Genomic DNA, 13,424 nt, shown 5'->3' on the forward strand with positions numbered 1-13,424 from the left:
CCTTTCTCAATAAACTATAACTTAACACGGTTTAGTCTAGCTAAATTTTGTATCATAACTATTGTACCCAATTTGTATATTTAACAATACATAGTACTTAATTTTACATTTGTCGTTTCTATCCTTAATTCAAATTTTAGGGCTATTTTGAAGCACTTAAGCTGGGTTTTTGTTTCATCTGCACATGGTAAGTAATGCCTTTAATTCAGTAAAGTTTCTTGAACTTGATCTACTCCCGTATCTAGTCATCATCACTGTCACTATTCCCTTCTTGTTCATCAGCATACCGTTCATAGGCCAAACATCTGAGCCATCTTCAGACATGAGATCATCAAGTTCAATGTACTCTGTTGATAAAGGCTCAGTTTCACTTCTTCCAAGAGAAGTGTAATGAAGTGTCCGTGTATACTTCGCTATATCAGCACATGAAAAGTGATACCTCCTGAGAAATTCATTCTTGGTCATATGTACATTGCATTCAGTGATAATTTTGTCTATGGTGGCCTGGGGCAAGTATGAGGATTTGTCGTCAGTGCTCATAACTTGGCATTTGTCACCATTGAGCCTCATTCCCCAGTCGGATGCCCATTTTTTTTTCAGTTGAAATAAATCTTGTAACTTGAGATAATCGCGCTGAGACTTGACTTTTTTTTTAATTGGTAGTTATCTACCAAAAGGCGTAATGAGTCGGGACTTGAGGGTATTTGGTAGGTCGTTTATTCAGCACAAACATAGTAACCGCCTGAGAACTGTTCGGTAACGTATCGAAAGCTTTGGAGACATCCAAAAAGATGGTGTCAGTCTGGATCTTCTTGCCATGGGCAAGAAAAAGATCATACATTGTTGTGAGGAGCTGGGCAATTGTTCAATCACTATTCTAAAACCATAATTAAAGGGCGACGGGATGTTGTGATTCTCCGAATGTTGCAAGAATGCTTACATATCATCTGCTCATGTTTTTAACACATCACGGATGTCAGGGAGACAGGTCTGTAATTTCGTGGTTGATGTGTATCTCCTTTCCTCGACACTGGTGTGACATGAGCAGACCTCCAGTTAGATAACAAGTTGCCTGTATCTACTGACAACTGAAGAGAAAGATATTCCCTAGCACTGGAGCCAGTTCCTTTGCACATTCTTTTTGCACTGTGTTAGGTAATGGGTCGGGACCTGTGGCTTCGAAACCTCTATTCTCCCGAACAGGGTTTCCACACCGTTGACTGTGTAGCGGTGCGCTGTTCATGGAGGGTGGAGTAACTATGTCTGGTATCAGATAAGACACTCTCGTGAAGAAGGACTTGAACTCTTTAAGTAACATCTGAGCCTTAGTTTTGCTGTCATGAATTCGGTCTTCCTATTTGTTTGAATGGGGATGCTGGTTCTGTCCTGACGTTTCCATGAAATATGTCTCCGAAAGGGTTGAGGATGTTTTATTTACCTCTGTATGGTGTATTTGAGCCCTCAAATGCAAGCACATGTCTCTCGGAGAAACCTTCTTGATGTAACAAATTGAGACGGATGTAACTCTTAAAAAAGTGGTATTTAACGATTTAATTTGTTATTTAGGCATATTGTTGACTGAATCGATTTCTTCATCGTGGCTGTCTTTTCTCTTCACTCTTTATTGACAACCTCAGCATGTATTTGAACCGTCTAATCCGAATAAGCACCTATCTCTTTGAGAAAACGTCTTGATTAAGCATTGTAAGAAGTATGCAGCACTCAGCAAAGTGGTACGAAGAGTTGACGTATAACTTCAGCAGATTGTGGGCCGAATAGATTTTGTCAACGTTGATGCTTTTTTTTTCGTCACCATGTATTTTATTTACAACTGACTGATGAATTTGAGAACTTAAATGTAAAGTACATGTCTCTGGGAGAAAACTTTCTGCTAAAGCACACTAAGGAGCATGCTACTTTAAGCAAAGTGGTATAACGATTTGATTTATCATTTAAGCATATTGTTGCCTCAATCGATTTCGTCACCTCTGCTGCTTATTTTCGTCACCCTTTACTTGCACCTCGTCATGTAGTATAGCCTCTAATCCACAGCACACGTCTCTTGGAGAAAACGTCTTGATATAGCGTATTGGAAACCAGGCACCTCTCAGCAAAGTGATACAACGATTTGATGCATTACCCAACCTCATTGATTTATTGATAAACACTACAATTTCGTCACTGTTGCTGCGTTTTTCGTAACCTTTTATGTACAACTGTCCTATGCCCTTGAGTCGTCTTATCTAAAGCACATGTCACATTGAGAATAATTCTTGACACGCTCACTGAGATCCATGCACCTCTAAATACTGTGATATAATAATTCTATGCATGTAAGCATATCGTTTGCTGAATCGATTTCTTCACGGTAGTTGCCTCTTTCGTCACCCTTTATATACAACTTTCTCATGTTTTGGATCTCTCGAATGCAAAGCATAATATATATCTCTGGGAGAAAACTTCTTGTAGCACATTGAGAAGCATGTAGCTCTCCAAAAAGTTACATAGTGATTTGATGTTTAGTTTTTGCATAATGTTGGCTGAATCAATTCCGTCACCGTGCCGCCTTTTTGGCCATCCTTTATTTACAACTATCTCATGCGTGTCCCTCAAATCCAAAGCATTTGTAATTTGGAGAAAACGTTTATACATAACGATTTAGTGGATCATTTAAGCATATTGTGGGCTGAATCGATTTTGTCACTGTTGCCTCTCATTTTCGTCACCCTATATGTACAACTGTCTCATGTATTTAAAGGACAAGTTCACCTTCATAGACATGTGGGTTAAGTGAATGCAGCAATATTAGCAGAGCACATTAGTGATAATTTGAGGAAAACCGGACAATCCGTTCAAAAGTTATGAATTTTTGAAGTTATTGCTCAGTCATGGCTGGATGACAAGACTACTATGGCTTGCAATGTCACATGTGTACAACAATACAAAAAAGTATGAAGAAAATCAAACATATTTCCACTTTTCTCGCATAACAAAAGAACAATCGACATCTCTATTTCAGAGGCGAGGGGGATAGTGTTACTCATATAACATACGTCAGTAACAAGTCCAGAAAATAGGCACTTTATTCAAGAAGCGAAGTTTTATGAAATTCTCTTATTATTTTCGTCATAATTATGGTTCTATGCATATGACATCATAGTCGCCTCATGTAGCAGTGATTGTGCAGATAATTTACAAATTCATAACTTTTAAACGGATTGTCAAGTTTTCCTCAAATTTTCACTGATGTGTTCTACTAATATTGTTGCATTTACTGATCCCTCATGTCTATGAAGGTGAACTTGTCCTTTAAATACATGAAACAGTTGTACATAGACCTATAGGGTGACGAAAATGAGAGGCAACAGTGACAAAATTGCAGTGTTTATCAATGAATCAATGAGGTTGGGTAATACATCAAATCGTTGTATCATTTTGCTGAGAGGTGCCTGGTTTCCAATACGCTTTATCAAGACGTTTTCTCCAAGAGACATGTGCTGTGGATTAGAGGCTATACTACATGATGAGGTGCAAGTAAAGCGTGACGAAAATAAGCAGCAGAGGTAACAAAATCGACTGAGGCAACAATATGCTTAAATAATATTATGCATAAATATAAATGCATTCACTCAATCCACATGTCTAGTAAGGTGAACTTGTCCTTGAAGAACTCGAATGCAAAGCATATGTCTCTGCGACAAAAACGTTTTGAAATAGTTCATTGAGAATCATGTCTGTCTAAACGACTTGGTGTAACGATTTGATGTAATATTTTAGCATATTGTTGGTTTAATCCATTTCGTCACCGCTGTTGCCCTTTTTCGTCACCCTTTATTCACTTCGTCATCATGTATTTGAGCCTATAATCTAGAACACTTGTCTCTCGGAAAAAAAACATTGATTTAGAGCATTTGGAAGCCGGCAACTCTCAGCAAAGTGATATTACGAGTTGATGCATTACTTACACTTCGGGGCTTGATTAAATTTCATCACCGTTACTGCCTTTTTTCGTCATCCTGTCTGGTTCTGGATGTAGTACGGTGCAGGACCTTGCGGTATAAGGCACCGGGTGAGAGAGGGCACGTTGGGAGCGTTGGTAGTCAAAGTGAAGAAGACTTGCTCCATCTTTGCTTTGAAAACCTCCTATACTGTTAACGACTTCAGCTGGAAGTTAATTCCAAACCAGGATCGGTTTCACAAAAGAAAAAAAGAGTGAAACTCGGTCGGTATACTGATGTGTTACAGTGCCTTACTGTGTAACATTTAGTTTGATTTATAACGTAATTTTCGACATTTTTTTCTTACGTTACATTCTTTATATTTCTTTGCTGTAATAGTTCGCTTGGGTCTTACTTTAACAGTTTCAGAATGTAGGGCTGGGACCAACCCCTCTACCACTTTGAAGAATGATTTTAATCTCCGGACCTGGCATCCCAAGGTAAGAGTTGGCAAGTTCAGTTTCTCCCTCATGCACGTTGTACAGTCTGGATCGCGGAAAATGTAGTCACTGCATATGAACCGTACAGCTCTTCGTTGTGGGGTTTTCCCCTGTCTGTCAACTCTTTGATGTACTTGAGCCATATATTCCAAAACACTTTTCTCTTTGATATAACGTCTTGATATCGCACGTTGAGAAGTATACAAGTCTCAGTAAAGTGTCATAACGAGTTGATGTACAAGTAATAAAGAATATTGTTGGCTGATTCGATTCCGTCACCGCTGCTGCCTGTTTTCGTCACTCGTTATTTACAACTATCTGGTGCGTTTGAGCCCTCTAATCCAAGCCCACATGCCTTGAATAAAATGTCTTCATAAAGCACAATAAGAAGCACACAGCTCTCAGTAAAGTGATATGACGAGTTGATTTATTACTCGAGCAAAATGTGGGCTGATTCGATTCCGTCACCGCTGTTGCCTGTTTCCGTCACCATTTATCTACAAATGACTGATGCATTTGATCCCTCTAATCCAAAGGATACATCTCTTGGATATAACATCTCGACAAAGCACATTGAGAAGCATGCATATCTCAATAAAGTGATACGACGAGTTGACTTATTGCTTGAGCAAAATGTGGGCTGATTCGATTTCGTCACTGTTGCTGCCTGTTTTTGTCACTATTTATTAACAACTGTCTTATACATTTAAGCCCTCTAATTCAAAGCATACGTCTCTTGGATAAAACGTATTGATTTAGCAAACTGAGAACCATGCAACTCCCAAGCAAGTGGCGTGACGAGCTGATATATCACGTAACCACATTTTGATCTCATTTGATTTCGTCATAGTTGGTGAATTTTTCGTCAACCTTTACGTACAACTTTCTGATGCATTTCAGTTGTCTAATCCAAAGCTCATGCCACTTGAAAAAATATTGATAAAGTACATTGTGATATACAACTGTAAAAAAAATGGTATAACAATTTGATGAATTAGCTAATCATATCCAGGACTAAATCGATTTCGTCGCCGTTGTCGCCTTTTTCGTAACCCTTCGTGTACAACGGCATCATGTATTCAAGACCTCGAATGCAAAGAGCATGTCTCTGGGAGAAAAATGTCTTGATGTAGCACATTGAGAAGAATGGAACACTAAGTAATTTGGTATAACAATTTGAAGCATCATTTAGACACATTGTTTGCTTCCGTCACCCTGATTGCCTTTTTCGTCACCCTTTATTTACAACCTCATCATGTATTTTCGACCCCTCTAATATAACACGTCTCTTTTATAAATTTCTTGATATAGCACATTGAGAAGCATGCAGCCCTGTAATCCAAAGTACATTCGTCTTGGATAACCATTCGGCTCTCTGTAGAAAGGTATAAAGAGGAGTAGTACTACAGTAAATTTTGGTCCAAATCGATGTCGTCACCGTTGCTGTCTGTTTTCGTCACTCTTTATTTTCATCTTCCTGATACAATTGAGCCCTCTAATCTAAAGCACATACCTCTTGGAGAAAACGTCTTGCTGTAGCACAATGAGAACCATGCAACTCCCAGCAAAGTGGTATGACGAGTTGATATATTACCTAACCACATTTCGGATTAGTTAAATTTTCTCACAGTTGCTGCCTTTATCTTCATCCTGTATGTACAACTTTCTGATGCATTTGAGCCCCCATATCAAAAGCTCATTGGGATACATGCGACTCTGAACAAAATGAACAATTCGACGTATTAGCTAATCATATCGTGGACTGAATCGATTTAGACACCGTTGCTGCTTTATTTCACCACCCTTCATGTACAATTAGTTTCATGTACATGTATTTGAGCCCTAGAATGCAAAGCACACGTCACTGGGGGAAAACTTCTTGATGCACTGTAAAGCACACTGAGAAGCATGCAACTCCGATCATAGTCGTAAAACGATGTGATGTATTATTCAAGCGTATTGTTGCCTGAATCTATTTCGTCAGCGTTCTCCTTTTCTTCGCCCTTTATTTACAACCTCCTCGTGTATATTAGCCCTCTAATCGAAATCAAATGTATCCTGAAAAAAAGAATATTTTGATATAGTACATTGAGAGGCATGTAACCCTTAGCAAATTGGTATGATACTGTATTACCATAGCACATTGTAGGTTGATTCGATTTTGTCACCGTTGCTGCCTTTTTCCGTCACCCTTTCTGTATATTTGTCTGATGCATTTCAGCCCTCTAATTCAAAGCTCATGCCACTTGGAGAGATATTCTTGACACAGCACATTGAGAAGCATACAATTCTAATCAAACTTGCAGAATGATTTGATGTCTTCGCTAAGCATATTGTTGGCTGAATCGATTTTGTCACCCTGCTGCCATATTTCGTCATCCTGTATTTACAACGTCTTTAAGTATTTGAGCCTCTCATCCAAAGGGCACGTCTCTTGGATGAAATGTCTTGATTTGGCTCGTTGAGAAGCACGCAACTCTCAGCAATGTTGAATTACGAGTTGATGGATTATTTAAGAATATTGTGGCTGAATCGATTTCGTTACCGTTGCCGCCTTCTTTCGTCACCCCTTATTTACAACTGTCTGAGGTATTTGACCCCTGCAATCCAAAGCAAGTGTGTCTTGGACAAAACGTCTTGATAAACCACATTCAGAAGCGTGCTACTCTAAGCAAAGTGGAAGATAAGTTGAGGTATTAGCTAAGCACATTGTGGGCTGATTTAATTTCGTCACCGTTGCTGCCTTTTTTCTGTCATCCTTGGTTTACAACTGCATGTCTGATGCATTTGAGTTATGGGAGTGGGAAGGGGCTGATCTATGATTTGGGCCGTATTTCAAAGGGGATTATCAGCACAATCATATACGAGTGCTTTATTTTTGACCTTTTTAGTTTGTGTATGTTTGTCATTATACTTGTCTTTGTGTGTGTCAATGCGTGTGTGTGCACGTGTGTAGGCATGAATACGTGTGCGTGTTTTAATTCAATTTTTACTGCATAATATTCAACCTTTTTATCATTGCTGTCACATCAACGTATTTTGTAACTAAAAGAAGAATAATATTTCGTTTTCGGAATAACGAACCTGATTCTATTATCAGATTAACGATCCTTGGGCGATGAATCCCAGAAAGGACATGAAGGAATATAATCATTTCTGAAATCTTGTCAGAAAATACGAGTGTAATTCATTTCTGACAGGTCGAATCAAGTGAATGTTATTTTAACAACCATAATGGTACAAGACTATTTAGCAGAGCCACACGTGTCACTTCTAGCGATTTGGACATGGACACAACTCTTGCATGTTGTGCCTCAGTTGCGTAATACGTCTTGTGTGTGTGTGTGTGTGTGTGTGTGTGTTGGTGTGTGTGTGTGCGTGCGTGTTTGTATGTGTATTTTGCCACAGTTGTTCGCTTGTTGATGATACTCAATTTAGCCATACATATGCATACAGAATGGCCACAAAGATGTCCCCATATGCATTTGTAATGAAATGTGAATCAGATTGAATTGGTTTATCATTACTTGTTGCCAGGACCACATAGATGGCATCTCGCAATTTCGTGATTGCAAAGAATGCACCATATTTCCCCTGGGCTTTTGGCTTTGCAGGAATCTTTTTGTGTCGCAGCTCCTCTTTGTTTCCTCTTTGGACGCCCATATACCGCGGACGAGTTCTTCCGTGACAGTGTAATCACGCGTGAACACGACAGAAAATGCCTGTTTAAAGTCTACGGTGCTACGATATAGGGGTTGATGTATTGACGGCAGCTTTATTCATGTTAAGCAAATATCATACAAAGTTTAATTCAAAAATATGTGGTAACTCAAGGTTAAAAATAACAAAGGGGAGTGTTGATATCATATACATTTCCGAAACGTACAATTGAAGTAAATATCAAGTAAACTTTACTCCAATAATTGAAGGTTTGCATTCGGCAGTAATTTGGGAGTAGTTTCCACGTGTAAAACCCTCATAGATTTACAACTGAAGTCAGTTGCACTGATTACCATAATTCTTTTCTATTTGAAGTAAGGTAAGATGTAATACACCTTAAAAAGAATGGAGAAGAGTGAAAAAATACTGTAGTAAGCTGAAAGAGAGAGGCAAACTGTATTTTTATTGAAAGATTACCTGTAGTATACCTAGGAGAGTAGACTAGCATTTCTTCTGGCTCTGCGACGTGTTTTGATTGACATCCGATGCTCAGCCAATAAAACTTCGAGAGTTGACGACTGACAAATGTCTTGCCACACCCGGTTCCACGCCTCTATTCGGAGGTTTCTTACTAGACGGATTTTTAGCCAACTTGACTTCCACGTCGTCGCGCCCTCTATTGACTGCCGATCACTGATTTAGGCTAAAAATACGTCGCCCGCTAGACTAGGGTGGCAAGGGTGCCAGCGGCAGCCAGTGCTTTTACCACCCGGCGCCAGCCGACCAGCTAGCTATCTCTGGCGCTGGTAGTGATCGACGCATCTGGCTTTGTGACAACTAGAGTCTACATTTTCTTTTTCTCTAGCTAATTAAAAAAAAAATGAAATTAAAGAACAGTTACTTGTACCGACTATGAGTTAATGGGTAGATGACATACGGTTGTAGCCAAAATTTGAATTTCAAGGTAAATATCGGTACGATCCGTAAAGGGGGTATCTCACTGAGCGGCGAACGTCTGCGAACGTAGCGAATTTGGGAATTCGCCAGGGTTCGTAAACGGTTGCAAAAGGTTCGTTAACATTCGCAAGAAAGTTCGCAAACGGTTTTTATTGTCGCAAACGGTTTTTATTGTCGCAAACAGTTTTTCTTGTCGCAAAGAAATTTTGAACATGTTCAAAATTTCTTTGCGAACCTTTGCGAATTTGTATTTTCGCTAACAGTTGCAAACATTTGCAAAACACTCGTAAGAATTCGCAAACGGTCGTAATACGGTGTCGCTAACGTTTTTATATGATTCGCCACTGCTAGCGAACAAGTAACCACATGGTCCTTCTGAAACAGACAAGGTTCCTCTCTAAGAAAGTTCTTGAAGCTCTTGACATCTCCATCATGATTGTAATTGCTTCAAAAGCTTTTCATATTGACTAAAGTCTGTCCTCTGCAACGAGCACTCTCTGACTCTCTTTTCTTCTTCCTTTCTTGTTTTTCTTTATTTTATTTCTCTTATGCTTCTCTTTAATAGCTGTAGCAGCAGCCTGACAAAGCAGCTCTTCAAGGATAGCAACACCTTGAGCCTCTTCCTGGCAGAAATTTATTTCCATATCCTGGAAATCCATCTTGAACGGTTGTCACAAGAGATCTGAATTCAGTGGAAGGTTTTATGTCGTTTTATGGGTCTTACTATACACAATCGCCTGGTACTTTTCTAGGTCCAAGAACATTCGCAAAATTGTCGCAAAGGATTTGCAAACAGTTGCTAATATTTGCAAAACTGTCGCTAACATTTGCAAAACTGTCGCTAACATTTGCAAAACTGTCGCTAACATTTGCAAAATTGTCGCTAACATTTGAAGACCTGAATATAAGAACGACCCAAGTCCAATTTTTGGCCAAATTCAGTTTGCCATGGGATATTGTAGCTTATGCATGGAGTCATCTTGTGTATAAATGATAAATCCTAATTACCCCCGGAAGTGCCTAAAATAAATGAGTTAATTCTTATATGAATGTAAGAATGAAGGACTTTGGTCATTCTTACATTCATATTATAGCGCCCTCTCTCGTCCTTCTCTCATCTCTATAGCAGAATATATGTGACCGTGCACCTCAAAACGAACATAAAGTCGCACACACTGATTTTGCGGGAGGACTGAACATAAGTGAAATAGGTCAACCTAGCCCAACTTGACTTTTTCCTATTTTCTTAAAGAGCGGGTCTTCTTTTACATTATGCTAAAATTTGGTATCATAAAACGGGCAGGAAAGTGTGTTTTTTTAGCAGTTTATCTCGAACATTTTTGGTAGAATAGTGTGATTAGGTGTGTTTTTAGAATCCCTTTTTCATTTCTGAAAAACCTTGTCCACACTCTTCACTTTCAACTCTAATAACTTTTGAAAGGATAATGCTACTGCTTTGAAAGTTGGCATTAATTATGGAGAGAATGTGTTAATGAGGCATGCTTAATTTCAATTCAATCTGATAAAATCTTCATTGTTGTTACTCTGGTGGTTTACGTCCTTTTTGTCCCATTCATCGCACAGCCAGCACGGTTTGGTAAAGATTAAGCGCTTGAATAGACACTGTACTCCAGAGCCTCTTTTCTCAGTTCACACTTTTCCTGAGTTTGTGCTTTCTTTCCAATATTTAGATAGGTTAGGAGAGTCCATTTGATTTGAGTTATACATCATTTTAAAGCTTAAAGTCTGCTCTTTCAGAATGTGGTCTTAACTAAAAATTCATGTCTGGCGACTTTTTGTTTGTTTTGAGGTGCAGGGTCACATATTGTATATGAATCAAAGAACGACCCAAGTCCATATGAATCAAAGAACGACCCAAGTCCATCACACAAAATGGCCTCTCCACAATTAATGTAAATTTTAATTGTCATTATAATATATGTTCCAATTTGTATTAATACAATGTTGCCTTCCCATCACAGTTAAATAGAATATTATTGGACAAATAAAAAAGATATGAAGTTTTTTTAAGTTTACTCGAAATGGTCTTCCATGGACTTGGGTCGTTCTTATATTCATATACTTATTTGCTAACATTCGCTAATAGTCGCCACCTGTGTTCGCAAACACTTTCGCAAACATTCGCTAAAGTGTTGCTAATTGTCGCTAAACATCGCTAAAAGTCGCTAACTGTCGCTAATGGCAGGAGCGAACTTTGATTTTTCGCAAACATTCGTCAGAAAAGTTGGCGAATCTCAAAGTCGCTACGTTCGCAAACGTTCGCCGCTCATACGTGAGATACCAGCTTTAAGTGTTTGTAGACTGTATTTCTATGGCGATGACTTGGGTACTTGCGTGTAAGCCCCGTATATTCGCCACATTTGTGTAAGAGAATAAAAACCGCTGGGGAGAACTACGGCTAGGCGCAGGCAGATGTCTTGCGAGTATAGCCTTAGACTGTGGAGAAGTTAACTGATATAATTAATCAGAATCTTGAGGTAGATATGGCGCTATAAATTGCAGCTTATAAGTTAACTTAAACCTTTTTAGGCTTTTGCCTTTACTCGGGCCAGTGGGGTAGAATCTGTCTAGCGTTAGATCTTGCCTAGAATTCTAGGCAAGAGGCCAGACTATATCTAGACCTATTGACTTCTAGAACCCTACATCCTATATCATTTTCGGTTGTCGCTAACTTCATGCAGGCAAGCCTAACTAAGTAAACCAAATGGAATACAATTCTAGGCGTTTCTAAGCCGTATAAACTTAATCTAGGTCGCCTGATGTCAACAACCAAAACTTCTACTGTTTTTGGTCTAAGTAACCTTGCATAACATCGCGCTAACGCCTAATATTATAATCTACAAAGGTAATTTTCAAATTAAACTAAGCATCATACTGACTAGCAGTTATATCTAGATACTTTGACTCATGGTTTCACTCCGTGAAATGCACCTATAGCAAGAGCTCCATATTATCTTCAATATGAGTACGAATCGGACGTTTGCCACCATCCATGGTTTAATATTTATAAGTACTGGTATCATTATATTCAAATTCAAATTCAGAGTTCCAGGCCAAAATTGAATATGGTCAATGCAATGCTCAACATTGAAGAAGTGAAAACAATTTAAGAATTTAAGGCATCTTGAAACATTTATTTGCCTGTAGTGTAGGCTGTAAAATGTTTGTCATGATAATATAGTACACCAAGGAAGAGTATTTTAACTTTTGTAAGTAGTGCACCAAGCATAAAAAAAAAAATCAGTGAATTATCAAAATCTTTGATCTGAAATTGTCTTCTAAAATGAACAACGTATTTTACGAAAATGCAGTGATAGCCTAATTGAATACAGGATCTAGTAGGCATAGGCCTAAGTTTGTTTCGAAATCTGTGCATTTTTTAGACCGTTTTATTTCACCTAATTGTCTCTAATTGTATATTCATCATGCGTCAGTGGTGTCTGAATTTCACACACTGTCATGCAGCTTCCATTTCCATTTTTCTGTTATTTATGCACCTAACAACAGCACAATATGTTTTCCTGATTCTTCGTTTGAAGCTTTCATTGTAGATCAATATGTCTGAATCACTCAATTTGTCCAAAAGAAAGGCATTACAAGCCGCTGAATGACTTTTGCCCAATGAGTAAACAATCACAATATTAGCGCGGTGGCCGCCAGCGCAGCGGCCGCGCCCGGCTAACTATGCGCGAAGGGTACGCTAGGCTGTAAGCTGAGCTGCCAGTGCAACTCGCTGGGTAGCTACTGGCTCGCTGGAAGCTAGTTGCCCCCCAGCTATGGCGATCGTTATAGCGCCCCTAGCGGCAGTAGGTGAACATGACCTCGAAATCGAATCGGTCAATACCGAGTTTCCACTGTAGGCCTATTTATTTTCGCGTAGCGTTTGTTGCTGCGAACGTCTGCCAGGGCGTATTTATTTTCGTCGTTTCTCACACCTCTAATTTGGCACGTTTCTTTCGATTAATATCACATTATATCACGTATTTAAAAGTAATCTGTTCAACTGTATTGCACTGTACATACATTTTCGTAACGGCGATTTCACCGCTTTGTTGCAGTATTTTCGATCCTAGGCACTTCGGTGTGCTGTGTGTTTTCTCTTGTAGTGTTTGTGTTGTCGTCTCGGAGGTTGTTGGTACTTCGTGATTTGTTTGCTCAGGTGTCTATCTTGAGTGATGATGGTGGTTGTGTTTCTAAATGTTAATAGGAATAGGACAAAATGATCCTGAGTAATGGTGGTGATAATTAGGGCCTACCGATGCTGGTATAAAAGACAGCTTGCTGTGAACGCTGAGCATACGTGTTTGGTCTTCGTCTTATTTTATGTCTCCCTCGCATACACCTTTTT

This window comes from Diadema antillarum, unplaced genomic scaffold, assembly GCF_040938485.1.
Source record: "Diadema antillarum isolate AM-2024a unplaced genomic scaffold, OU_Dant_1.0 seq00000791_RagTag, whole genome shotgun sequence".
NCBI lineage: Eukaryota > Metazoa > Echinodermata > Echinoidea > Diadematoida > Diadematidae > Diadema > Diadema antillarum.